This window comes from Lithobates pipiens, unplaced genomic scaffold (genome assembly GCF_037356315.1).
Source record: "Lithobates pipiens isolate NorthernLeopardFrog02 unplaced genomic scaffold, aLitPip1_a1.2 Scaffold_25, whole genome shotgun sequence".
NCBI classification, from domain to species: domain Eukaryota; kingdom Metazoa; phylum Chordata; class Amphibia; order Anura; family Ranidae; genus Lithobates; species Lithobates pipiens.
Window position 1 is genome coordinate 96332949 of NW_027507787.1, and position 24527 is coordinate 96357475.

The following is a 24527-nucleotide window of genomic DNA, read 5'->3' on the forward strand; positions in this document are numbered from 1 at the left end:
TACGTCACCAGTAGTGTCGGGGTATCATGCAAGATTCCCATTCTTGTGACCTGGATTCTAATCCCGGCTGGCGCAAAAATGCTATTTTAAACATAGCTTACTTGAATCACAAAACTTGAAGAACTCTTCAAAAGCAATGCTAAAAAACATTGCTTGTGCTTGGTTATGATGTCCATTTCAAAATGATACCCAGAGAACAGCTGAGTAGATAAACTGCAAGATATCCAATGTACAAATATTCTCTCCAGAGTGTTCATTTGTGAAACCTTGAAATTAAGTGCAGGAACATGCTAGCTGGTTTGCAAAAACCCATGCTGCTGGACATGGTTTGCAGCATTGAAAAGAGACACTTTCCTGTATTTTCATAACAAATTGCATTTAATTAGGGGTATCATGCAAGATTCCCATTCTCGTGACCTTGGTTTGATTCATGGCTGGCACATAGATCTAACCCTGTAGCGAAAGGTCTGTATATTGAGATTTCAAGAACGCAGCTTAACATGAAAGCACATAGGGCACCAGTAGAGTAGGGGTATCATGCAAGATTCCCATTCTTGTGACCCGGGTTCAAGTCCCAGCTGGTGCAAAAATGCTATTTTAAACATAGCTTACTTGAATCACAAAACTTGAAGAACTTTTCAAAATCAATGCTAAAAAGCATTGCTTGTGCTTGGTTATGATGTCCATTTCAAAATGATACCCAGAGAACAGTTGAGTAGATAAACTGCAAGATATCCAATTTGCAAATATTCTCTCCAGAAGAGTGTTCTTTGTGAAACCTTGAAATTAAGTCCAGGAACATGCTAGCTTGTTTGCAAAAACCAATGCTGCTGGACATGGTTTGCAGCATTGAAAATAGACACTTTCCTGTATTTTCATTACAAATTGCATTTTGTTAGGGCTATCATGCAAGATTCCCACTCTTATGACCTGGGTTTGAATCCCAGCTGGCGCAAATATGCTATTTTAACCACTTCCCGACCAGCGCACGACGATGTACGTCGACAGAATGGCACGGGCAGGCATATTGGCGTACATGTACATCCAATATTCGTTGCCGCCGTGCCATCGGGAGCGCGCCGCCGGCGGTGCGCTCCCGCGCTGGTCTGGATCCCCGTGAGTCCGGTCGCAGGACCCGCGGACTCGATCGCCGCGGGCATCCCCGCGATCGTCTCACGGAGCGGCCGAATGGAGGAAATGCTGTATAAACAACATTTTTCCATTCTGCCTAGCAACTAGTGACGCTGATCTCTGCTCCATGTGATTGGAGCAGAGATCAGTGTACACTAAATGAAAGCCCAACCCCCCCACAGTTAGTAACACACCCCTAGGAACACTTAACCCCTACACTGCCACCCACTGCCAGTGTCATTTACACAGGAATCACTGCATTTATATAGCAGTGATTACTGTATAAATGACAATGGTCCCAAAAATGTGTCAAAAATGTCCGATGGGTCCCCCACAATGTCGCAGTCACAATAAAAATCGCAGATCGCCGCCATTACTAGTAAAAAAAAAAAATAATAAAAAATTATTAATAAAAATGCTATAAAACTATCCCTATTTTGTAAACGCTATAACTTTTGCGCAAACCAATCAATAATCGCTTATTGCGATTTTTTTTACCAAAAATATGTAGAAGAATACGTATCGGCCTAAACTGAGGGAAAAAAATGTTTTTTTATATATTTTTGGGGGATATTTATTATTACAAAAAGTAAAAAATAATGCGTTTTTTTCAAAATTATCGCTCTATTTTTGTTTATAGCGCAAAAAATAAAAACCGCAGGGGTGATCAAATACCACCAAAAGAAAGCTCTATTTGTGGGAAAAAAAGGACGTTAATTTTGTTTGGGAGCCACGTCGCACGACCGCGCAATTGTCAGTTAAAGCGACGCAGTGCCGAATCGCAAAAAGTGGTCTGGTCTTTGACCAGCAAATTGGTCCGGTCTGAAAGTGGTTAAACATAGCTTGCTCGAATTAGAAAAATTGAGGAACCTTTCAAAAGCAATGCTAAAAAGACTTGCTTGTGTTTGGTTATAATGTCCATTTCCAAATTATAAACAGAGAACATCTGAGTAGATAAACTGCAAGATATCCAATTTACAAATATTCTCTCCAGAAAGAGTGTTCATTTGTGAAACCTTGAAATTAAGTCAAGGAACATGCTAGCTGGTTTGCAAAAAAACATGCGTCTGTTCCTGGTTTGCAGCATTGAAAAGAGACACTTTCCTGTGTTTTCATCACAAATTGCATATAATTAGGGGTATCGTGCAAGATTCCCATTCTCATGACATTGGTTTGATTCATGGCTGGCACATAGATACAACCCTGTAGCGAAAGGTCTGTATATTGAGATTTCAAGAAGGCAGATTAACATGATAGCACATAGGGCTCCAGTAGTGTAGGGGTATCATGCAAGATTCCCATTCTTGTGGCCCGGGATCAAGTCCCGGCTGGTGCAAAAATGCTATTTTAAATATAGCTTACTTGAATCACAAAACTTGAAGAACTTTTTAAAAGCCTTGCTTGCGTTTGGTTATGATGCCCATTTCCAAATTATATCCAGAGAACAGCTGAGTAGATAAAATGCTAGCTATCCAATTTAAAAATATTCTCTCCAGAAAGAGTGTTCATTTGTGAAAACTTGAAATTAAGTCCAGGAACATGTTAGCTGGTTTGCAAAAACCCATGCTTCAGGAAATGGTTTGCTGCATTGAAAGGAGACACTTTCCTATATTTTCATTAAAATTTGCATTTAATTAGGGCTATCATGCAAGATTCCCACTCTTGTGACCTGGGTTCGATTTGTGGCTAGCACATGGATGCTATTTTAATCATAGCTTGCTCGAATTGCAAAAATTGAAGAACCTTTCAAAAGCAATGTTAAAAAGCCTTGCTTGTGTTTGGTTATCATGTCCACTTCCAAATGATACCCAGAGAACAGCTGAGTAGATAAACTGCATGATATCCAATTTACAAATATTCTTTCCAGAAAGGGTGTTCATTTGTGAAACCTTGAAACTAAGTCCAGGAACATGCTAGCTGGTTTGCAAAAAAACATGCGTCTGTTCATGGTTTGCAGCATTGAAAAGAGACACTTTCCTGTGTTTTCATAACAAATTGCATTTAATTAGGGGTATCATGCAAGATTCCCATTCTCGTGACCTTGGTTTTATTCCTGGCTGGCACATAGATCCAACCCTGTAGAGAAAGGTCTGTGTATTGAGATTTCTCGTTCAAAATTTTTTATTTTATGTTAAAATAAATTACATGTACAGAATATAAGACAAATTATGTGATACCAGAAATAAAAAGTAGACATATTGAAGTACAGATGATACAAAGCAAAGAAGAATTTCAAGATATTCTCGTGGGAATGACAATAAATGGCCTTATATATTTTAGAATTTGAAAACATTCTTATAGCTGAGTTTTAAACATTTTAATCCCAAGAAAATATAAATATGTCTAAAATAAAATATATGATTTTAAAGTTTTGACCATAAACTTCTAAAGTATGTTTATAGTAAGTTTTATATAGTAAGGGAAGAACATAAAAGGTATATAGGAGGGGAAGGGGAGGGAATAATTCTCCGGAGAAGGTTTTATATATCACCTAATGTTGTAATTCTATAAAAAATCTTAATCACCATAACAATAAAACTCGGTTGTCAATATTATCTGACGTATAATATTTAATCCAGGGTTTCCATATGATATCAAACTTTGTCATCTGGTTTTTATCTATAGCGTCCATTTTAGCATGGATGAAAGATTGATTCATTCTACGTTTGGTTTCTGCAATATTCACCACATCTGTTTTCCACGCATTGGCTATAGTCTGCTTTGCGGCTATCAGGAGTGTAAGAACTAATTTGAATTGTTTCTAAATCAGAAAGGCTGGTTTTAAATTAAGGAGAGCTATAATTGGGTCTTTAAATTTGGACGATCAAAATTTTTTGTAATTATGAGAAAGATCTTTTTCCAAAATGATTGTACAATTGAGCAATGCCACCAGGTATGTATATAGGTACCTTTTTCTGGACAGCCACGAAAGCAGAGGCCAGTGTTGTCTGTTGAGAATTTGGCGATTCTCGCAGGAACCAAATACCAGCGTGTGAGAACTTTATATGATGATTCAGATGCCAATATATTTATAGAGGAAGATTTTGTGAAAGACCATATGTTGGACCAAGACCTAGAATCGATCGTACAATCCAAATCTTTTTCCCACTTGGCCACATTTTTAGGTATAACAGTATTATAATTAGATATCAATTGTGTATACAATGATGTAATACGACCTTTAGCATGTGGTTCCTTGAGACAAAATCATTCAAATTGAGAAATATTATGTAAGTTTACATTTAAATTGAGAAGAGGAGTATAAAAATCTTTGATTTGGAGATATCTGAATATTTCTGATTGTGGAAGCTTATATAATTCACATAGATCTGTAAAAGATTTTATTGATGTAGTTGAAGTTAAATTATATAGACAAGTGATACCAGCCTTAGACCAAGCTTTAAAGGTTTTGGGATATTTCCAGGCTGGGTAAAAAGTCGGATTCTTGTGGAAAGATAATAGCGGATTTTGTGGAGATTGCAGACCATGCGAATTTCTATACCTATCCCATATAGATAGAGAGTGCTTAGAAATTGGGTTATTTATAGACTTACGATCCGCAGGTTGTAACCATAATATATTGTTTATAGGAAGAGGATCACAGTCTACAGCTTCAATGAGGACCCATAAAGGAATCTCTGTAGAAGAGTGATATTTTGTTAATTGAGATAATTGAGCTGCCTTATAATATATGTTAAAATCTGGGAATCCCAAACCACCCAAAGCTTTGGGGAGAACAAGTGTTTTTTTGTGAAGTCTGGGTTTTATTTTCCCCCAAGTAAACTTCGTTACTTTTTGTTGAATCAGCCTAAGAAAATATGCAGGAATATGAATCGGGAGAGTTCTGAATAAATATAAAAATTTCAGAAGAACAGACATTTTTATGATATTGATTTTCCCAAACCATGATATCGGCATTGATGACAAATTAGATAACGACCTTGTAATATTTTTTAATAGAGCTGGGTAATTAGCTGCAAATAAATCGGAGGGGTTAGGAGTAAACTGCACACCCAGATATGGGAGGCTATGATCTACCCACTTAAAGGGTAGTGAATTTTGTAAAGATTGTTTATCTTTTTCGACAAGTGAAATGTTTAATGCTGAAGATTTTTGAATATTGACCTTAAGGCCCGAAATAAACGAGAATTCTTGTAGTACAACCATAAGATTTGGGGCCGAAACATGTGGAGAAGATAGAAAAAGGAGAATATCGTCTGCGAATAAACAGAGCTTATGATGAAAGCCACCCATTTCAATACCTGTTATAGTGGGTTCCATCCTAATTCTTTGTGCTAAAGGTTCAATGAGTAAAGTAAATAATAATGGCGAAAGTGGACATCCTTGACGAGTCCCCCTCAGTATATTAAACTCGTCCGATTTGTACCCTGCATATCTGATATAAGCTTTGGGATCTTGATACAAATTAGAGAGCCATCGTAAAAAATGAGGGCCGAATCCCCATTTGGAAAGGGTATAGTTCATATATGACCAAGATACTGTGTCAAAAGCTTTCATAATATCTAAAGAAAGAAAACAAGTGGGAATACGTCTTTTTTTAGCGGCATGTGACAGGAGAGTTGCACGTCTAATATTATCTCCTGCTTGACGTAATGGAATGAAGCCCACTTGATCACGATGTATTAGATTGCCTATAATAGTATTTAATCTGTTAGCTAGAAATTTGGCTTAAATTTTTATGTCCAAATTTAATAACGAAATAGGGCGATAATTAGACCATATTGAATAGTCTGTGTGAGGTTTAGGGAGCATACAGATAATTGCAGTTAGGGTTTCTCTTCTAAAAGAATGACCTTCCAAAAGGGAATTAAAAGTGTTTGTCAAGACTGGAGATAGGGTGTCTACAAACGTTTCGTAATACAGAGCAGAAAAACCATCAGGACCTGGCCTTTTATTTAGTTTCAGATTTTTTATAACTTCAGATACCTCTATAATTGACACTGGTTCCTCCATCATTTCCATTTGTGTTTTAGATAGTGTCGGTAGATATATATGAGAGAAAAAATCATTTGCTCTAGAAGGGTCCAACTCATTATTAGAAGAGTATAAATTTTTTAATTGTGTTTTGAATTTTTGTAATATTTTTAAAGGATTATTTGTGTATACCCCCCTAGAGATTTTCAGACGTATCAGTTTCGTTGGGTTCTGGCAGGATTTTAATGCCCTGGCTAATAGTTTGTGAGGTTTATTCACATTGATATAGAAATTGTGTTGTGATCTCTTGATGGTTTTATCCGCTGCTTCAGTAAGGAATAGATCAAATTCCAATTTAGCTTTGTCAAGATTTATTTTAGATAAAGAAGAAGGGTTATTTTGGAATGCTGTGTGACATTTATTGAAATTTGTTTCTAAAGTCTGACAAAGGATTTTCCGCTCTCTGTTGAATATGTTTGCTTGCTGTAGACATATGCCACGGAGAACAGGTTTGTGTGCTTCCCATAATGTAGTCGGAGAGACGTCAGGTGTGGAGTTATATTTTATATAATCTTGGAGCGCAATTTCAATATTATTTTTATGAGCTGGATTTTTGAGTAGGAAATCTCTTAATATCCATGTTGGATCTTTTTTTTTTTTTTGGAATTATAGAGGCAACAGTAATGTAGCCTGCACTATGATCGGACCATGGGATGGGAATAATTTTTGTAGATATTATTTCTGGAATTAGCCCTATGGACATAAATATATGGTCTATCCTAGAGAATGAGCGATGAGGGAACGAGTAATGTGTGTATTGTCTCTTGGTTGGATTCAATTCTCTCCAAGTATCTACTAGGTTATGTTTTGTAATTAGTTTTGATAAGAGTTGTTTGTCTGCTGTATGTGACTGTGGCATTGGTGATTTATCCAAAAATGGGAATATGGTCTGATTAGAATCTCCACATAGAATTGTAGTACCCATTTTGTGGTGTTCTATAGTTTGAAATAAATGAGAAAGAAAAGAAATATGATTTTTGTTAGGAGCGTAGTATGATGTAATGGTGATAGCGGTATCAAGTAGGTGTCCTTTAAGAATCAAGTAACGACCTTCTGGATCCTTGATTTCCTTCATTAGTGAAAATGGTGTATTGCGATGGAAAGCTATAAGCACGCCTCGTTTTTTAGAGGAGGCCGAAGCTGTGTATACTTGGGGATAGTCTTTACTGAAAAATTTGGAAGTGGATTGTGACGCAAAATGAGTCTCTTGGAGGCAAACTATATGTGCTTTCTTGGATGAAAATGTGCGGAAGGCTTTAGTGAGTTTGTGTGGAACGTTTGGTCCCTGAGTATTTAATGATATGATGTTTAATGGGGCCATGGAGTTGGGAAAAGTAAATATGTGTTGGTGTTTATGTTAGAACGTGTGTCATATAAGAAATTATTTGTCTCCAGAGTATAGGGGTGGAGGGAAAGGAGATAATGACTGAAAAAGAAAATACAATTAATATACAATATTGAAATATATCTTAACATATCTATGTTCTTAATGTGTCCGTTGGGAGGAGAAAATCTCTCCCTCCAAGGGTACATGAGCCACTGTCAACTGCCCGGTGTACACCGAGCTGCTGAGGGTAGCAAGAGAGGGTGCAAGGAACTTCCCTGCAGGACACCAAGAGCCAATCATATAATTTCATTTTTCAAGCAAAAAATAAAAATGTAAGATTAAGGCAACCTCAGAGACAAAGAAGAGAAGAGAGAGAAAAAAAAAGTTATAATAAGGTGCCTAAATTATTAAGAACATTTCTTAAATAAGATTATGATAAAAATATTGATTGGAAGTCAGAGAAAAAACTCGGCAGTAGCCATTCTGTTGAAAAGGCAAGATAGTAGCCTCAGTACAAGTGTTCATCAGTCCATAGTGTCAGCCAGATCTGGAGGTGGAGATTGTATGCGACTTCTTTTCTGTGGATTGTAGTCTTCTTCTCTTCTGGAAGCAGAGGAGGGAGTATCAGCATATGAGGATGATTTTTGGCGAGTGTCCGCAGCATCTCTTGATGTGTTTATCATCCCTAGTTTCTGTAAAGTAGTTTGCAGGTCCTTAGCTGTTCGGCACATATATTTGCATCTTTGGAAAGTAAAACGCACTGAGAAAGGAAAGCCCCATTGGTAGATTATGTAATTTCGCTGTAATATTTGCAGTAGTGGTTTCAGGGTTCTTCTTTTGTTGACTGTAATCTGTGAGAGGTCTGTGAATAATTGATATTTATGACCCTGGAAAATTAGGGGATCTTTATTTCTAGCTGTATTTAGCAGTAGCTCCTTAGTGCAGTAGAAATGCAATTTTGCGATAATGTCACAGGGAGGAACATCTATTTTCTTTCGTGCTAGGGCTCTATGAACCCGGTCCATTTCAAGACGCTCTAGTGGGATAGCTGGTTGTAATTCTTGAAAAAGTGCAGTAATAGCACTGTTTAAATCAGTCACAGATTCGGGTATTCCTCTAATACGTATATTGGAGCGTCTTGCACGATTTTCGAAATCCTCCAATTCCATTGTAATATGTAATTTTCCTCTTTAAGAAAATCAATTTCTGAGGCAATGTTAGATGTATAATTTTCCAGATCATCTGCTCTAATTTCCAGTGCTGATGTACGCTGACCAAGTATTCTAATTTCTTTGGTAAGGTTTGTGGTGATGATATCTGCAGTGGTTTTTAGTGATTTTTGAAGCAGATTTTCTATTTGTTTCAGCGTTACAGGAGGGGATAAGTCTTTTTGTGTGGAAAGTTCTAAATTCTGCAGAACTGACATATTTTCCTCAGGTATTTGGTTAGAGAGACTATGTGCCTTTAATGAGAGAACATCTTTATGTAAAGCAGCAGAAGGGGCTGTCTGTTTGTTCTCCTCACTGTGTCTCCCCTCAGAGGGGGAGGGTTTCAGTGCCATACTGCTGTGTGTGTGAGGCGGCGCTTTCTTGTTAATTTTCTGCCTCATGAGTCTCCTCTGACCCCCCCAAATGTCACCAATGTAAGGTAGGGATATTTATCTACTGTTTGGTATGATATATATGCGGAGGGACAAGTTACCTCCGCCATTATATGGCTCTGTTGTCCTGCTGAGAATGGAGCTCTAAGGCCGCGTACACACGGGCGGACTGTTCGCCCAACCTTGTTCGGCAAACAGTTTCATCAAACAGTCCGCTCAAAATTTGCATGAGCGGACTTGCCCACACACGAGCGGACTGTTTGACGAACAAGGTTGGGCAAACAGTTCGCTCAACTTTTGAAATGAACGGACTCGCCCACGTAAGGCGGAGGCAAATCCGCCCATTTCGAGCGCATGTACAGGTAGGCGGGGCCCGCGAAGGAGACGTCGCGGGCTCCGCCGCCTGGAATGGGCTTAAAGGGGAACCCCAACGCCGAAAAAAAACGGCGTGGGGGTTCCCCCCAAGTCCACACCAGACCCTTGTCCGAGCACGCTACCCGGCCGGCCAGGAAAGGGGGGCGAGCGAGCGCGCCCCCCCTCCTGAGCCGTACCAGGCCGCGTGCCCTCAACATGGGGGGTGCCTTGGGGAAGGGGGGGCCGCACGGCCCCCTCACCCCAAAGCACCTTGTCCCCATGTTGATGAGGACAAGGGCCTCTTCCCGACAACCCTGGCCGTTGGTTGTCGGGGTCTGCGGGCGGGGGCTTATCGGAATCCGGGAGCCCCCTTTAACCACCGCCCCATTGTCACTATATAAGTGGCAGCGGAGCGTGTCCCTGGCATTCCGGCCGGAGAGCTCGTCGAGTCAACATCTCCAGGAGAAGAAGAAGAACAAGAAGAAGAACAAGAACGGAAGGCGGCGGCGACGACAGCGGCGACAGAAGACCGGGCCACCGCCTGTAAAAGAGCTACAAGAAGGCGCGGTGGCCCGGCAGAAGAACCGAAGGCGGCGACAGAAGAACGGAAGACGGCGACAGAAGACCGGGCCACCGGACCAGGCGCGGTGGCCCGGCAGAAGAACCGAAGAGGGGGACAAGACCCCCGAAGTCGGGAGAAGAGGCCGGCGGCGGGGAGGAAGAAAGCCGGACTCCTCCGCTAGCAAAAGAGCTACACACACATAGCGGAGGAGTCCGGCGAGAAGACCCCCGGAGCTGTGCAATAAAATATTTTTTCTCTGTGTTGTGTTTTTTATTGTACTTTAGTTCACAGGTGAATGGGTAGGGGTACATTGTACCCCATACTCATTCACATAGGGTGGGGGGCCGGTATCCGGGGGCCCCCTTCTTAAAGGGGGCTCCCGGATTCCGATAAGCCCCCCGCCCGCAGACCCCGACAACCAACGGCCAGGGTTGTCGGGAAGAGGCCCTTGTCCTCATCAACATGGGGACAAGGTGCTTTGGGGTGGGGGGGCCGCGCGGCCCCCCTTCCCCAAGGCACCCCCCATGTTGAGGGCACGCGGCCTGGTACGGCTCAGGAGGGGGGGCGCGCTCGCTCGCCCCCCTTTCCTGGCCGGCCGGGTAGCGTGCTCGGACAAGGGTCTGGTGTGGACTTGGGGGGAACCCCCACGCCGATTTTTTTCGGCGTTGGGGTTCCCCTTTAAGCCCATTCCAGGCGGCGGAGCCCGCGACGTCTCCTTCGCGGGCCCCGCCTACCTGTACACGCGCTCGAAATGGGCGGACTTTCCGAGCGGGAACAGTCCGCTCATTTCGAAAGTACAGCGGACAAGCCCACACACGGGCGGACTGTTCGCTCAAACACAGTTTCAGCGGACAGTTTTTCGGAATTTCCGAAAGACTTTGTCCGTCCAACTGTCCGCTGAAACTGTCCGCTGAAAGCCCACACACGAGCGGACTGTCCGCCCAAACACTGTTCAGCGGACAAGGTTGGGCGAACAGTCCGCCCGTGTGTACGCGGCCTAAGCCAGCATTACCTCTCGGCTAGGCTCCGCCTTCTCCCTCCGTGTATTGAGATTTCAAGAACGCAGCTTAACATGAAAGCACATAGGATACCAGTAGTGTAGGGGTGTCATGCAAGATTCCCATTCTTGTGACCTGGGTTTGAATCCCGGCTGGCGCAAAAATGCCATTTTAAACATAGCTTACTTGAATCACAAAACCTGAAGAGCTTTTCAAAAGCAATGCTAAAAAGCATTGCTTGTGCTTGGTTATGATGTCCATTTCAAAATGATACCCAGAGAACAGCTGAGTAGATAAACTGCAAGATATCCAATGTACAAATATTCTCTCCAGAAAGTGTTCATTTGTGAAGCCTTGAAATTAAGTCCAGGAACATGCTAGCTTGTTTGCAAAAACCCATGCTGCTGAACATGGTTTACAGCATTGAAAAGAGACACTTTCCTGTATTTTCATAACAAATTGCATTTAATTAGGGGTATCATGCAAGATTCCCATTCTCGTGACCTTGGTTTGATTCATGGCTGGCACATAGATCTAACCCTGTAGCGAAAGGTCTGTATATTGAGATTTCAAGAACGCAGCTTAACATGAAAGCACATAGGGTACCAGGAGTGTAGGGGTATCATGCAAGATTCCCATTCTTGTGACCCGGGTTCAAGTCCCGGCTGGTTCAAAAATGCTATTTTAAACATAGCTTACTTGAATCACAAAACTTGAAGAACTTTTCAAAAGCAATGCTAAAAAGCATTGCTTGTGCTTGGTTATGATGTCCATTTCAAAATGATACCCAGAGAACAGCTGAGTAGATAAACTGCAAGATATCCAATTTACAAATATTCTCTCCCGAAAGAGTGTTCATTTGTGAAACCTTGAAATTAAGTCCAGGAACATGCTAGCTTGTTTGCAAAAACCCATGCTGCTGGACATGGTTTGCAGCATTGAAAAGAGACACTTTCCTGTATTTTCATTACAAATTGCATTTTGTTAGGGCTATCATGCAAGATTCCCACTCTTATGACCTGGGTTTGAATCCCAGCTGGCGCAAATATGCTATTTTAAACATAGCTTGCTCGAATTAGAAAAATTGAGGAACCTTTCTAAAGCAATGCTAAAAAGCCTTGCTTGTGTTTGGTTATAATGTCCATTTCAAAATTATAAACAGAGAACATCTGAGTAGATAAACTGCAAGATATCCAATTTACAAATATTCTCTCCAGAAAGAGTGTTCATTTGTGAAACCTTGAAATTAAGTGCAGGAACATGCTAGCTGGTTTGCAAAAAAACATGCGTCTGTTCATGGTTTGCAGCATTGAAAAGAGACACTTTCCTGTGTTTTATCACAAATTGCATATAATTAGGGGTATCATGCAAGATTCCCATTCTCATGACATTGGTTTGATTCATGGCTGGCACGTAGATACAACCCTGTAGCGAAAGGTCTGTATATTGAGATTTCAAGAAGGCAGATTAACATGATAGCACGTAGGGCTCCAGTAGTGTAGGGGTATCATGCAAGATTCCCATTCTTGTGACTTGGGTTCAAGTCCCGGCTGGTGCAAAAATGCTATTTTAACCACTTCCCGACCACCGCACGACGATGTACGTCGACAGCGGGGCGTACATGTACGTCCCTGCCTTCCCGCGGGTCGGGGGCCCGATCGGGCCCCCGCCCGGTGCCCGCGGCGGTCGGCATCCGTGCAGGAGCGATCGGTGATGAGGAGGCGGCCATTCATTCATGGCCACCCCCTCGCGATCGCTCCAGACGAATGGGAGTGAAGCATTGCATCACTTCCTCTCCTGTAATGTAAACACAGGAGAGGAAGTGATGTAATCTCTCCTCCGTGTCGGTATTTTTCGTTCCGACACCGAGGAGAGAGCATCGGTGAGTTGCACAAGCACTACACTACACAGTAGAACATGCCAGGCACACTCACACCCCCCCTTTACCCCCCCGATCACCCCCCCAATTACCCCTGCCCCCCCAGTCACAGTGACACCAATGCATTTTTTTTTTTTTTGCATTGGTGTCATTTGTGACTGTAATAACTGTTAGGGCAGTTAGGGTTAGCCCCCTTTAGTTCTAATGTACCCCCCTAACCCCCCCAATAAAGGTTTAACCCCGTGATCACCCCCCGTCGCCAGTGTCACTAAGGCTGGGTTCACATTGCAGCGGTTTATGAGAACGGATGTGATTCGCACCGCACTGCAGTGCAAATCACATCCAATCTCTGCGATTCGAGTTCAGCCATTCGCCGCACCCGGCGCAAATTCGCACGGGAACCTTTTTTTGATCCGCAGCAGAATCGGATCGCATGGGTGTTCACACCATGCGATCCGAGTTTGCAGATCGCACTGCGATATGCGAACTGATCTGGGGGTGTCATTAACATTTCACTGACACTCCTAGCAGTTCGCATAGGGCAGTATGAACTGCCGCCGGGAGGCATGCGATGCGGGAACCCGCCGCGGATTTGTGGCGTTCCCGCATCACTCCAGTGTGAACCCAGCCTAATAAGCGATCATTTTTCTGATCGCTGTATTAGTGTCACAGGTGACGCTAGTTAGGCAGGTAGGTATTTAGGTTCGCCGCAGCTTTTTATAGCGCCAGGGACCCCCATATACTACCGCATAAAGCCCCCTGATTGCCCCCTAGTTAACCCTTTCACCAGTGATCACCATATAACTGTTACAGGTGACGCTGGTTGGTTAGTTATTTTTTTATAGTTTCAGGGCACCCGCCATTTATTACCTAATAAAGGTTTAACCCCCTGATCACACGGCGGGTGTCATTTGTGACTGTAATAACTGTTAGGGCAGTTAGGGTTAGCCCCCTTTAGTTCTAAGGTACCCCCCAACCCCCCCAATAAAGGTTTAACCCCGTGATCACCCCCCGTAGCCAGTGTCACTAAGGCTGGGTTCACATTGCAGCGGTTTATGAGAACGGATGTGATTCGCACCGCACTGCAGTGCAAATCACATCCGATCTCTGTGCGATTCGAGTTCAGCCATACAGATAGTATGGCTGAATTCGCATTGCACCCGCCGCACCCGCCGCACCCGCCGCAAATTCGCACGGGACCCTTTTTTTGGTCCGCAGCAGAATCAGATCACATGGGTGTTCACACCATGCGATCCGAGTTTGCAGATCGCACTGCGATATGCGAACTGATCTGGGGGTGTCATTAACATTTCACTGACACTCCCAGCAGTTCGCATAGGGCAGTGTGAACTGCCGCCGGGAGGCATGCGATGCGGGAACCCGCCCCGGATTCATGGCGTTCCCGCATCGCTCCAGTGTAAACCCAGCCTAATAAGCGATCGTTTTTCTGATCGCTGTATTAGTGTCACAGGTGACGCTAGTTAGGCAGGTAGGTATTTAGGTTCGCCGCAGCTTTTTGTAGCGCCAGGGACCCCCATATACTACCGCATAAAGCCCCCTGATTGCCCCCTAGTTAACCCTTTCACCAGTGATCACCATATAACTGTTACAGGTGACGCTGGTTGGTTAGTTTTTTTTTATAGTTTCAGGGCACCCGCCATTTATTACCTAGTCTCACTAGTGTACCCGTAAATTTAGGGGTGTCTACTTTCCAAAATGGGGTCATTTGGGGGGGGTTTGTGCCATCTTGGCATTTTATGGCCTTCAAAACGCCCTTAGAAAGCCTGAAGGCGGTGCTTGGTTCTCGGGTCCCCGTACGCGGCTAGGCTCCCAAAAAGTCCCACATATGTGGTATCCCCATACTCAGGAGAAGCAGCAGAATTTATTTTGGGGTGTCATTTCACATATGCCCATGGCATGCGTGAGCAATATATCATTTAGTGACAACTTTGTGTAAAAAAAAAAAAAAAAAAAAAAAGTTTGTAATTTTCCCGCAAATTGTGGCAAAATATAAAATATTCCATGGACTCAACATGCTTCTCAGCAAATAGCTTGGGGTGTCTACTTTCTAAAATGGGGTCATTTGTGGGGGTTTTGTGCCATTTTGGCATTTTATGGCCTTCAAAACTGTAATAGGTAGTGAGAAGTGAAATCAAAAAATTACGCCCTTAGAAAGCCTGATGGCGGTGCTTGGTTTTCGGGGCCCCGTACGCGGCTAGGCTCCCAAAAAGTCCCACATATGTGGTATCCCCGTACTCAGGAGAAGCAGCAGAATTTATTTTGGGGTGTCATTTCACATATGCCCATAGCATGTGTGAGCAATATATCATTTAATGACAACTTTGTGTAAAAAAAAAAAAAAATTTTTGTCATTATTCAATCGCTTGAGGCAAAAAAATAAAATATTCAATGGGCTCAACATGCCACTTATCAATTTCCTTAGGGGGTCTACTTTCCAAAATGGGGTCATTTGGGGGGGTTTTGTACTGCCCTGCCATTTTAGCACCTCAAGAAATGAGATAGGCAGTCGTAAACTAAAAGCTGCGTAAATTCCAGAAAACGTACCTTAGTTTGTAGATGTGACAACTTTTGCGCAAACCAATAAATATACAGTTATTGACTTTTTTTTTACCAAAGACATGTGGCTGAATACATTTTGGCCTAAATGTATGACTAAAATTGAGTTTATTGGATTTTTCTAATAACAAAAAGTAGAAAATATCATTTTTTTTCAAAATTTGCGGTCTTTTTACGTTTATATCACAAAAAATAAAAATCGCAGAGTCAGTCAAATACCTTTAAAAGAAAGCTCTATTTGTGGGAAGAAAAGGACGCAAATTTCGTTTGGGTACAACATTGCATGACCGCGCAATTACCAGTTAAAGCAGCGCAGTGCCAAAGTGTAAAAAGACCTCTGGTCATTTACCAGCAAAATGGTCCGGTCTGAAAGTGGTTAAATATAGCTTACTTGAATCACAAAACTTGAAGAACTTTTCAAAAGCAATGCTTAAAAGCCTTGCTTGCGTTTGGTTATGATGTCATTTTCCAAATGATACCCAGAGAACAGCTGAGTAGATAAACTGCAAGATATCCAATTTACAAATATTCTCTCCTGAAAGAGTGTTCATTTGTGAAACCTTGAAATTAAGTCCAGGAACATGCTAGCTTGTTTGCAAAAACCCATGCTGCTGGACATGGTTTGCAGCATTGAAAAGAGACACTTTCCTGTATTTTCATTACATATTGCATTTAGCTAGGGCTATCGTGCAAGATTCCCACTCTTATGACCTGGGTTTGAATCCCGGCTGGCGCAAATATGCTATTTTAAACATAGCTTGCTCGAATTAGAAAAATTGAGGAACCTTTCAAAAGCAATGCTAAAAAGCCTTGCTTGTGTTTGGTTATAATGTCCATTTCAAAATTATAAACAGAGAACATCTGAGTAGATAAACTGCAAGATATCCAATTTACAAATATTCTCTCCAGAAAGAGTGTTCATTTGTGAAACCTTGAAATTAAGTGCAGGAACATGCTAGCTGGTTTGCAAAAAAACATGCATCTGTTCATGGTTTGCAGCATTGAAAAGAGACACTTTCCTGTGTTTTATCACAAATTGCATATAATCATGGGCGTCCGCAGCAGGGGGCAAGGGGGGTCAAGTGCCCCCCCCCCCCCGGAATCCCTAAGGTGTCTGCCATAGCCGCATTTTTTTCACTTTTTTTTTTCATTTTTTTGTCCGCTGGCGGCTGCATCCTCCGCCCTCTCCGACTCCTATGGATCGGAGCGCTGGATGGCTCGGTTTACTGCGGCCGCTCTGCAACATTGCCCCGCACCCTCAGACCGGCTCGTGTGATAGTAAAGAGAATCAACGTTCCGCCTTTCACAAGAGCCGGTCTGGGGGGCGGGGCCATGTTACAGAGCGGCCGCAGTACACAGAGCCATCCAGCACTATGATCAAGAGAAGGAGATGCTGCAGGTACAGCCCACCCTATGTGCCACACTGCCTGGATAGGAGGATCGAGGGGGGGGGGTATCCAACTTATTTTACTGTCCCCAGTTCACCTTGTGCTCTCCTCCCCACCACACTCTCCTGCTCTCCTCCCCACCACACTCTCCTGCCCCCCCCAAGTGCTCTCCTCCACCACCACACTCTCCCACCCCCCCCAGTGTTCTCCTCCACCACCACACTCTCCTGCTCCCCCAGTGCTCTCCTCCACCACCACACTCTCCTGCCCCCCCCCAGTGCTCTCCTCCACCACCACACTCTCCTGCGCCCCCCCCCAGTGCTCTCCTCCACCACCACACTCTCCTGCGCCCCCCCCCCAGTGCTCTCCTCCACCATCACACTCTCCTGCCCCCCCCCAAGTGCTCTCCTCCACCACCACACTCTCCTGCGCCCCCCCAGTGCTCTCCTCCACCACCACACTCTCCTGCGCCCCCCCCAGTGCTCTCCTCCAGCACCACACTCTCCTGCCCCCCCCAGTGCTCTCCTCCCCACTACACTCTCCTGCCCCCCCCAAGTGCTCTCCTCCACCACCACACTCTCCCGCCCCCCCAGTGTTCTCCTCCACCACCACACTCTCCTGCCCCCCCAGTGCTCTCCTCCACCACCACACTCTCCTGCCCCCCCAGTGCTCTCCACCACCACACTCTGCTGCCCCCCCAGTGCTCTCCTCCACCACCACACTCTCCTGCGCCCCCCCCAGTGCTCTCCTCCACACCACACTCTCCTGCCCCCCCCAAGTGCTCTCCTCCACCACCACACTCTACTGCCCCCCCAGTGCTCTCCTCCACCACCACACTCTCCTGCCCCCCCAGTGCTCTCCTCCACCACCACACTCTCCAGCCCCCCCAGTGCTCTCCTCCAGCACCACACTCTCCTGCCCCCCCCCAGTGCTCTCCTCCAGCACCACACTCTCCTGCCCCCCCCCCCAGTGCTCTCCTCCAGCACCACACTCTCCTGCCCCCCCCAGTGCTCTCCTCCAGCACCACACTCTCCTGCCCCCCCAGAGCTCTCCTCCACCACCACACTCTCCTGCCCCCCCCCCAGTGCTCTCCTCCACCACCACACTCTCCTGCCCCCCCAGTGCTCTCCTCCAGCACCACACTCTCCTGCCCCCCCAGTGCTCTCCTCCAGCACCACACTCTCCTGCCCCCCCAGTGCTCTCCACCACCACACTCTCCTGCCCCTCCTCCGTGCTCTCCTCCACCACCACACTCTCCTGCTTCCCCCCCTCTCCTCCACCACACTCTCCTGCCCCCTCACAGTTTTCACCTCCCCTCCAACTCTCCAGCTCTCCCCATCCTTCCCTAGCCACCATCCCAGTGCTCCCCCCCTGTCCCCCCCAGTGCTCTCCCCCCTTGTTCCCCCCCGCCCAGTGCTCTCCACTCCCCCCAGTGCTCCCCTCCCCACAGCACTCTCCACTCCCCCCGGTCCTCTCCCCTCCGTGCTCCCCCCCTGTTCTCCCCCCCAGTGCTCTCCACTCCCTCCAGTGCTCTCCCCCCTGTTATTTCTCCCCCCTCTTCTTTCCACTCCCCCCAGTGCTCCCCCCCCATGCTCTTCAGCTCTCCCCATCACTCTCCAGCCCCCAACCCAGTGCTCTCCAGCCCCCCATTCTCCCCACCCCTGTTCTTTCTGCCCCCCTGGTGCTCTCCAGCCTCCACCCCTGTTCTTTTTGGCTCCCCCCATCTCTCCACTCCCCACCCCTGTACTCTCCACTCCCCCTGCATTCTGCCCCCACCCATGTGCTCTCCAACCCTACCAGTGCTCTCCACCCCCCATAGCCCATAGTGCTCTCCAGTCCCCAGTGGTTTCCACCCCTGTTCTTTCTTGCCCCCACTGGTGCTCTCCACTCCCCCCTGCTCTTTGTACCCCCCCCAGTACTCTCCAGCCCCCGTGCTCTCCACCCCTGTTTTTCTGCTCCCCCAGTGCTCTTCACCGCACCACACTCTCCTGCACCCCCGTGCTCTCCTCCACCACCACACTCTCCTGCCCCCCTGCTCTCCACCTCTCCCCATCCTTCTCTAGCCACCATCCCAGTGCTCTCCCCCGTTCCCCCCTGAGTGCTCTCCCCTCTGTGCCCCCCCCCCAGTGCTCTCCACTCCCCACAGTGCTCTCCACTCCCCCCAGTCCTCTCCCTTTCGTGCTCTCCCACTGTTCTCCTCCCCAGTGCTCTCCCCCCAGTGCTCTTTGCAAGGTTACTCAGGTGGCTGCGTACCATGCCCATATAGTCTAGAGAATGTACATCTTTTTACATTGCAATACTTCTGTTTTTGCCATATTTTTATCTTGATGAAAACAGCCTATACAGTGACAGTATGAGATCAAAATATGGCCACAACAGATGTATTGCAATGTAAAAAGATGTACATTCTCTAGACTATATGGGCATGGAACACAGCCGCCAGACTAACTTCCAATACAAAGTGAAGATGAATTATCTGTTATATAACACATATGTATTACCAGTGGAAAGATTTTCATGAGATTGTCGAAAAGGGGCGGAGCATGAGTGGCCTTAAAATGATGCCCCCCCTTGGAAAAAGTTCTGAGGACGCCCATGCATATAATTAGGGGTATCATGCAAGATTCCCATTCTCATGACATTAGTTTGATTCATGGCTGGCACGTAGATACAACCCTGTAGCGAAAGGTCTGTATATTGAGATTTCAAGAAGGCAGATTAACATGATAGCACATAGGGCTCCAGTAGTGTAGGGGTATCATGCAAGATTCCCATTCTTGTGACCTGGTTTCAAGTCCTGGCTGGTGCAAAAATGCTATTTTAAATATAGCTTACTTGAATCACAAAACTTGAAGAACTTTTCAAAAGCAATGCTTAAAAGCCTTGCTTGCGTTTGGTTATGATGTCCATTTCCAAATGATATCCAGAGAACAGCTGAGTAGATAAACTGCAAGATATCCAATTTACAAATATTCTCTCCAGAAAGAGTGTTCATTTGTGAAACCTTGAAATTAAGTCCAGGAACATGCTAGCTTGTTTGCAAAAACCCATGCTGCTGGACATGGTTTGCAGCATTGTAAAGAGACACTTTCCTGTATTTTCATTACATATTGCATTTAGCTAGGGCTATCGTGCAAGATTCCCACTCTTATGACCTGGGTTTGAATCCCGGCTGGCGCAAATATGCTATTTTAAACATAGCTTGCTCGAATTAGAAAAATTGAGGAACCTTTCAAAAGCAATGCTAAAAAGCCTTGCTTGTGTTTGGTTATGATGTCCATTTCCAAATAATATCCAGAGAACAGCTGAGTGGATAAAATGCTAGCTATCCAATTTACAAATATTCTCTCCAGAAAGAGTGTTCATTTGTGAAAACTTGAAATTAAGTCCAGGAACATGCTAGCTGGTTTGCAAAAACCCATGCTTCAGGAAATGGTTTTCAGCATTGAAAGGAGACACTTTCCTATATTTTCATTAAAATTTGCATTTAATTAGGGCTATCATGCAAGATTCCCACTCTTGTGACCTGGGTTCAATTTGTGGCTAGCACATGGATGCTATTTTAATCATAGCTTGCTCGAATTGCAAAAATTGAAGAACCTTTCAAAAGCAATGTTAAAAAGCCTTGCTTGTGTTTGGTTATCATGTCCACTTCCAAATGATACCCAGAGAACAGCTGTGTAGATAAACTGCATGATATCCAATTTACAAATATTCTTTCCAGAAAGGGTGCTCATTTGTGAAACCTTGAAACTAAGTCCAGGAACATGCTAGCTGGTTTGCAAAAAAACATGCGTCTGTTCATGGTTTGCAGCATTGAAAATAGACACTTTCCTGTGTTTTCATAACAAATTGTATTTAATTAGGGGTATCATGCAAGATTCCCATTCTCGTGACCCTGGTTTTATTCCTGGCTGGCACATAGATCCAACCCTGTAGCGAAAGGTCTGTGTATTGAGATTTCAAGAACGCAGCTTAACATAAAAGCACATAGGGCACCAGTAGTGTAGGGGTATCATGCAAGATTCCCATTCTTGTGACCCGGGTTTGAATCCCGGCTGGCGCAAAAATGCTTTTTTAAACATAGCTTACTTGAATCACAAAACTTGAAGAGCTTTTCAAAAGCAATGCTAAAAAGCATTGCTTGTGCTTGGTTATGATGTCCATTTCAAAATGATACCCAGAGAACAGCTGAGTAGATGAACTGCAAGATATCCAATTTACAAATATTCTCTCCAGAAAGTGTTCATTTGTGAAACCTTGAAATTAAGTCCAGGAACATGCTAGCTGGTTTGCAAAAAAACATGCGTCTGTTTATGGTTTGCAGCATTGAAAATAGACACTTTCCTGTGTTTTCATCACAAATTGCATATAATTAGGGGTATCATGCAAGATTCCCATTCTCGTGACATTGGTTTGATTCATGGCTGGCACATAGATGCAACCCTGTAGCGAAAGGTCTATATATTGAGATTTCAAGAAGGCAGATTAACATGACAGCACATAAGGCACCAGCAGGGGCGTAACTAGAAATCACAGGCCCTGATAGCAAAATGTTGTATTGCCCCCCCCCCCACCAAAAAAATTAACTAATGCCATTGAACAACAGATTACCACACCCCTGTGGCACAGTACTCAGGCAACAGCTTATATTCATTTCGAACAACAAAGTATGCAGTATACTGTATGCATCCCCTGAAGGACACACATTGCTGACCTCCATCAGTACAGTGCAGACCCCACAGCAGTACAGAGACCCCTCAGTACAGACATCCCCTACCTCAGTGCAGAGCCCCCAGCAGTACAGACACCCATCAGTACAGACACCCTCTACCTCAGTACAGAAACCCCCCAGTGCAGACACCCCCCAGCAGAACAGACCACCCCAGAGCAGTGCAGACACCTCCTTAGTACAGATACCCCCCTCAGTGCAGACACTCCACTTAGTACAGACACCCCCCTTTACAGACCCCCCCCCCCTCAGTGCAGGACCACCCCAGCAGTACAAATACCTCCCAGTGCAGACACCCCCCCAGTCCAGACCACCCCCTCAGTACAGACCGACCCCAGTGCAGACCACCCCCAGCATTGCAGACACCCCCTCAGTGCAAGACCCCCCTCAGTGCAGACTCCCCCCTCAGTAGTGAAGACCCCCCTCAGTAGTGCAGACACCCCCCATTACAGACCCCCACTCAGTGCAGGACCCCCCAGCAGTACAGACACCCCCAGCATTGCAGACACCCCCTCAGTGTAGACACCTCCCCCCTGAGTAGTGCAGACTCCCCCCTCAGTGCAGTCACCCCTCAGTAGTACAGACACCCCCCCCCATTACAGACCCCCCTCTGTGCAGGATCCCCCAGCAGTGCAGACAGTGAAAACACAGGAAAGTGTCTATTTTCAATAGCACATAGGGCACCAGTAGCGTAGGGGTATCATGTAAGATTCCCATTCTTGTGACCCGGGTTCAAGTCCCGGCTGGTGCAAAAAATGGGATTTTATATACAGCTTACCTGTAAAATCCTTTTCTTGATCATACATCACGGGACACAGGAGCTTCATTACATAGTGGGTTATATAGGCACCTCTGGTGATTGGACACTGGTTGACCCCAATTAAGGAGAATTCCTCCCCTATATAACCCCTCCCATCTGGGAGGCACCTCAGTTTTGTAGCAAAGCAATAAGAAACCACGTAAAACCCAAGAGGGGCGGGAGCCCTGTGTCCCGTGATGTACTCTCAAGAAAAGGATTTTACAGGTAAGCTGTATATAAAAATCCCATTTTCTTGATCATACATCACGGGACACAGGAGCTTCATTACATAGTGGGATGTCCCATAGCAATGCTCAGTTTGAGGGGAGGGAGACACAGATCATAAATATAGGCCGCCAGGGACCGGAGGACCTAAACTGCAGCCTGCAGTACACTGCGCCCGAAGGCGATATCCTCTTGCCCTCTGACATCCACCTGATAGAATCTGGTGAATGTGTGGACTGATGACCAAGTCGCAGCCTTACAGATCTGAGCCAGGGAGGCCTGGTGATGCACTGCCCAAGAAGCACTAACAGCCCTAGTAGAGTGCGCTTTCACCCAAAAAGGAGGAATCTTCCCCTTTAAACCATAGGCCTGAGAGATAACTTGCCTGATCCATCTTGAGAGAGTGGATTTTGACGCCGCCTGGCCCTTTCTAGGGCCTTTCGGCAGAATAAATAAACAATCAGTTTTCCTTATCTGAGTAGTTGCTTGAAGATAAATACTGATTACTCTAACCACATCTAAAGTGTGCAAAGATTCTTCTTCTGTGGATTGAGGGTCCGGAAAAAAGGATGGTAGGATTACATCCTGATTCAAATTGAAACCCGAAACCACCTTAGGCAGAAAGGACCTGTTGGGACGCATGACCACCCGGTCCTTATGGATAATTAAATACGGCTCCTTACTGGAAAGAGTTGCCAACTCTGATACTCTTCTAGCCGTAGATATGGCTACTAAGAAGACCAGCTTTTTAGTCAGGAGAGCTAAAGAAGCCAGGTGTAAAGGTTCAAATAGTTGCCCCTGTAAGGCCGAGAGAACCAAATTCAGATCCCATGGGCATACCGGAGGTTTAACTGGCGGTTTTGTCCGCATAGCCCCCTGGATAAAAGCCCGTACTAGGGAATGTGATGCAAGCGGTTTTTGAAAAAATACCGACAGGGCCGAAATCTGCACTTTGATAGTGCTTATGGCCAAATTCATTTCCAGGCCTGACTGGAGAAAGGCCAAGATTCTGTTAATGACATACTTTCTAGGATGCCATTTCCTGAGTTCACACCAGGAAACATATGTCCTCCAGATCTTGTAATAAACAAGTCTGGAGGCCGGCTTTCTGGCATTGACCAGAGTAGAAAGGACTGGCCCCGAAAGGCCACGGTCTCTCAGAATGTGGGTCTCAGCAGCCAGACCGTCAAATTCAGACTGCATAAAGCAGGATGGTAGATTGGACCCTGTGAGAGCAGATCTGGCCGGAGAGGGAGGGTCCATGGCCTGCCTACTGCCAACTTCATGATTTATGCATACCATGGTCGCCTGGGCCAAGCCGAGGCCACCAAAAGGACCGACTGTCTCCCTCTTGACCCTTCCCAGGAACCGCGACAGAAGCGGGCTCGGGGGGAAGGCATAGATCAGATTGTACTGATCCCAGGGAACTGTCAGAGCATCTGACCCCTGAGCAAGTGCATCTCTTGTCCTTGACACAAACTTGTCCAGCTTCCTGTTGAACCTGGAAGCAAACAGATCTACGTCTGGAGTACCCCACTTGTGACATATGTTCTGAAACACGTCGGGGTGCAGAGCCCATTCTCCTGGGCACAACTGCTGGCGGCTGAGAAAATCCGCCTGCCAATTCTCCACTCCTGGGATGAAGACTGCAGAAAGACACGGAACATGCTTTTCTGCCCAGACAAGTATGCGATTCACCTCTTTTTGGGCCACCAGACTTCTGGTACCGCCCTGGTGATTGATATAAGCCACTGCGGTGGCATTGTCGGACTGAACCCGAACTGGGAAACCTCGCAGTCTGTAAGACCACTCTATGAGTGCCATGTAAACTGCCCGGATCTCTAAGATATTTATGGGCAGTAGATTCTCGGTCGCATGTTTCCTCCAGTACAGCTCCCCAGCCTGTCAGGCTGGCATCTGTTGTGATAATCTTCCATGAGAGAGGAAGAAAGGTTTTGCC

The 24527-nt window shown here is 45.3% G+C and overlaps 4 non-coding genes across 4 annotated transcripts; all 4 read left to right on the top strand.

The window, feature by feature from the left end:
- The first annotated feature begins 2396 nt into the window (after window positions 1-2396).
- On the top strand, window positions 2397-2467 carry TRNAG-CCC (transfer RNA glycine (anticodon CCC)). Its single transcript has one exon. It is a non-coding gene; the product is annotated as a tRNA-Gly (tRNA).
- Window positions 2468-12454: 9987 nt separating this feature from the next.
- On the top strand, window positions 12455-12525 carry TRNAG-CCC (transfer RNA glycine (anticodon CCC)). Its single transcript has one exon. It is a non-coding gene; the product is annotated as a tRNA-Gly (tRNA).
- Window positions 12526-20806: 8281 nt separating this feature from the next.
- On the top strand, window positions 20807-20877 carry TRNAG-CCC (transfer RNA glycine (anticodon CCC)). Its single transcript has one exon. It is a non-coding gene; the product is annotated as a tRNA-Gly (tRNA).
- Window positions 20878-22223: 1346 nt separating this feature from the next.
- On the top strand, window positions 22224-22294 carry TRNAG-CCC (transfer RNA glycine (anticodon CCC)). The gene has a single exon. It is a non-coding gene; the product is annotated as a tRNA-Gly (tRNA).
- Window positions 22295-24527: the final 2233 nt, after the last annotated feature.